Raw genomic sequence first — 2910 nt, 5'->3', positions numbered from 1 at the left:
TTAAGAGGCCCCTGGTTACCCATCCCAAGGAGAGAGCTCTCTGTCCGTGCTCATTATAAATCACTCAGCTGCCAGCACTCACCTAAACCAACGAACCCATGTGTAACCATCCTACCTGCAGTACTGGAGATACTGTTTTCCTCACTTGGACTTGATGTCTCCTTTTTGGGTTTGGAAGGCTTAACCCTTTGTAACAAATGCAAGGGATTCACTTCTCAGTGAGTGTCAGTTCTTAAGAAATTCATCTCTGACTGACTGTTCATGAGGGGTTCACTTCTTGGTGAATGTCAGGAATCAGTGGAGCATCTGCTCATAGACTCAACTGAGCCAGAGTGTAAGAAAGGAAAGTTTGCTTTTTGTAACAAGTAAGGAAAACACAAGCATAGGTCCCAAATCAGTGTCTCTCTGAACAAAGCGATGGGCTGTCTTTTTATAAACACAATTCAGATCTCATTTTGATTCCCCCATGCAAATAAGATGAAAACTCAGCATAATTTTCTTTGGCACATGGATTAATCAAATAAGGGGAAAACTCAGTGCAATTCTGATCGGTGTACAAAAGAGGAGTAGTGATTGGCCAGAGCTCTCAGACGTAGGCAACAGGGAGGGGCCTCCAGGCAGCAATCAGGGTTGTTCTTACACAGAACAGGTGCAAAGAGCAACTTCAGGCTCCTGTGAGGCCTCCTCTCCCTGGAACATCTTGCTCTGCAAAACAAAGTAGCAGAGAATGGTACCTTTTGCTCTAAACTCGCCATTAGCACTTTTTCTGCCTAACTTCTAGTCACACCTCTCCTTGTCCGATCTCTTTACCCAGAGCCAAGAGTCTATGCTAAATTGAGCTCCCAGGGGCAGTAGATCTTTTCCACTCATGCTCATTTTTTGGTCTCTTAGGCATTATTTTATTCTTTAATATTTAAATAAAAGGAGTTAGGAAGAAAGCCGAACAGATTAATTGGGAAGGTAGGAATCAACAAACATTGGCACGGAAAGAGTTTTGATTTCATTTTAAGTGTGAAGTCAGGTATTGAAGGGTAGGGAATGTGACAAATCCCATTTATATTTTAAGATGATTATTTTCACTGTTATGCAAAAAAAAAGTGTTTGAAGATTGGTAAGAGAGGAAGGTGATTGTATGGATATAGGAGTGGGTGTGAGAGCAGCATGTTGAATTAACAGAATCTTGCTAACAGTAAATGCTGGCAATTGCAACAATTGATGAAAAGCCAAAATTTACTGAGTGCAAGCTACTTTTTGTTTCCTACATCAAATCCTTAACCAAGCCAATGGATATGTTAATTGAGCTCACTTTACAGTTAAGAAAATACAGACTCAGACAGGTTGCCTAAAGGTGCAGCAAGTAACTAACAGACCAGACTGTAAGTTTACTGAGCTTGCACTCTCACATACACAAATTTAACTAAATGACAAGCATTCCTGAGAGCCTATTGTTTGCAAAGTTACATACTGTTTTTCAATAAAATGGAGACTGAAAATATCTTGTTTTTTTGAAGGTTAAAAATACTTTATTTAGAAAGGCTGAAATGATTTGGACAAATGGGCTGTGCAAGAAATGATTGAAAATTCTCTTTTGGTATCTGTGAAGAGTTGAATTCCACAATATATGCTTTATTCTTCAGACCTCCAACTTCAGGGTGGAGTTGAGCAGAAATATGGCTTAGCTTCCCTACAAAAGAATGAGTGGGAAGTAAGTTTCTGTCATTGCCAGGAGTCCCCATTGTTTGGAGATAAGGCATGTTTGTACAGTCTATGTAGGTTTCAACACATATAGAAAGCACCAGCTAGTTCAAAAAAAACTTCCTAATTCCTATAAAGCCTCAACAGATTTCCCATCATTGTCACCTTCCCCTCCAAGGCAAGCCCACAGCTTAGAAAATACCTTTCAGTCACTGTGATCAGACTAGGGCAGTACTGAATTCATTGCTGCTGTGAAAAATATCTGAACAAGTCTTTGTTTACTGTTGTGATAAAAACATGAATAAGATTTATTTTTTCTATAAAAATATAAGAATATAAAATTATAACTCAAATGTCTCAAGTCTTTAATTTCCCTAATTATCAACAGGGATTTGAATGGGTATACTTCAGTCCTATCCCAAAGACAGCTTTAAAATTCTATGTCAATTTAATGCAGGAAGCCATACTAAATCAAGCATGGGCATCCTTTAAATTCCTAGCTAGCTGATTCTAGCCTCTTCAAATATGGAAATGGGGAGCAGATAAAGGAGGAAATCAATCCATGATCTAAATAAGTATTATTGATTTGTTAGTAGCTCTGCTAAAGCTCTTTTGTTGGGTGACTAAATAGCACAGGCTGTAGTCAGAAGATGAATTACTATCCTCATGGTTACACAAGCAAGTCACCTTTTGATCTATATCAGGAACATTCACTTCCTAGGTACTCAGCCACATTGTTCCTTACCAAGGCTCCCAATCTTGTTGGGTGAGAGTGAGGAATGAGAATTCATTTTGTGTCTAAATCACACCTCTTTAGAACATGTTTTATTCCATACCATCCTTGCTCTTTGATTTTCTATTTCAGAACCAAAGTTTTGATACATGTATCCTTTCAGTTCACACTATCTATTAACAAGGCCATTCGTTTCGGCATTAGAATGGAGAAGCAAACACATTTTGTCTTCTATCACCTTCCATGGGGGAGGGGAGGGGCATCACAATTACCCATGCTCTGGCACAACTAGCTACAAAAGTGTCACTGTCTCAAATGGTACCTGTAGCTACAAACCCACCTGTTCAAAAACAAAGAAACTTTTAGTAACACTGCATTTCATCCTTCTTTCCCTACTTCTTACCCTGCTTCACACCCCATTCTGGAAAGACGGCCCCAGTGGAAATGTTTTCTTTCTGCCTCAACTCTCCACTTCCATGAAA

General features: G+C 39.2%; 1 non-coding gene across 1 annotated transcript; it reads right to left on the bottom strand.

Annotated features, from left to right (window-relative positions):
* Positions 1 to 1880: 1880 nt before the first annotated feature.
* Positions 1881 to 1949, bottom strand: LOC118966991 (small nucleolar RNA SNORD31). Its single transcript, XR_005053749.2, has one exon. It is a non-coding gene; the product is annotated as a small nucleolar RNA SNORD31 (small nucleolar RNA).
* Between the last annotated feature and the right edge of the window lie 961 nt (positions 1950 to 2910).

This window comes from Manis javanica, chromosome 12 (genome assembly GCF_040802235.1).
Source record: "Manis javanica isolate MJ-LG chromosome 12, MJ_LKY, whole genome shotgun sequence".
Lineage (NCBI taxonomy): Eukaryota > Metazoa > Chordata > Mammalia > Pholidota > Manidae > Manis > Manis javanica.
This window is presented reverse-complemented; position numbering and strand designations above follow the sequence as displayed.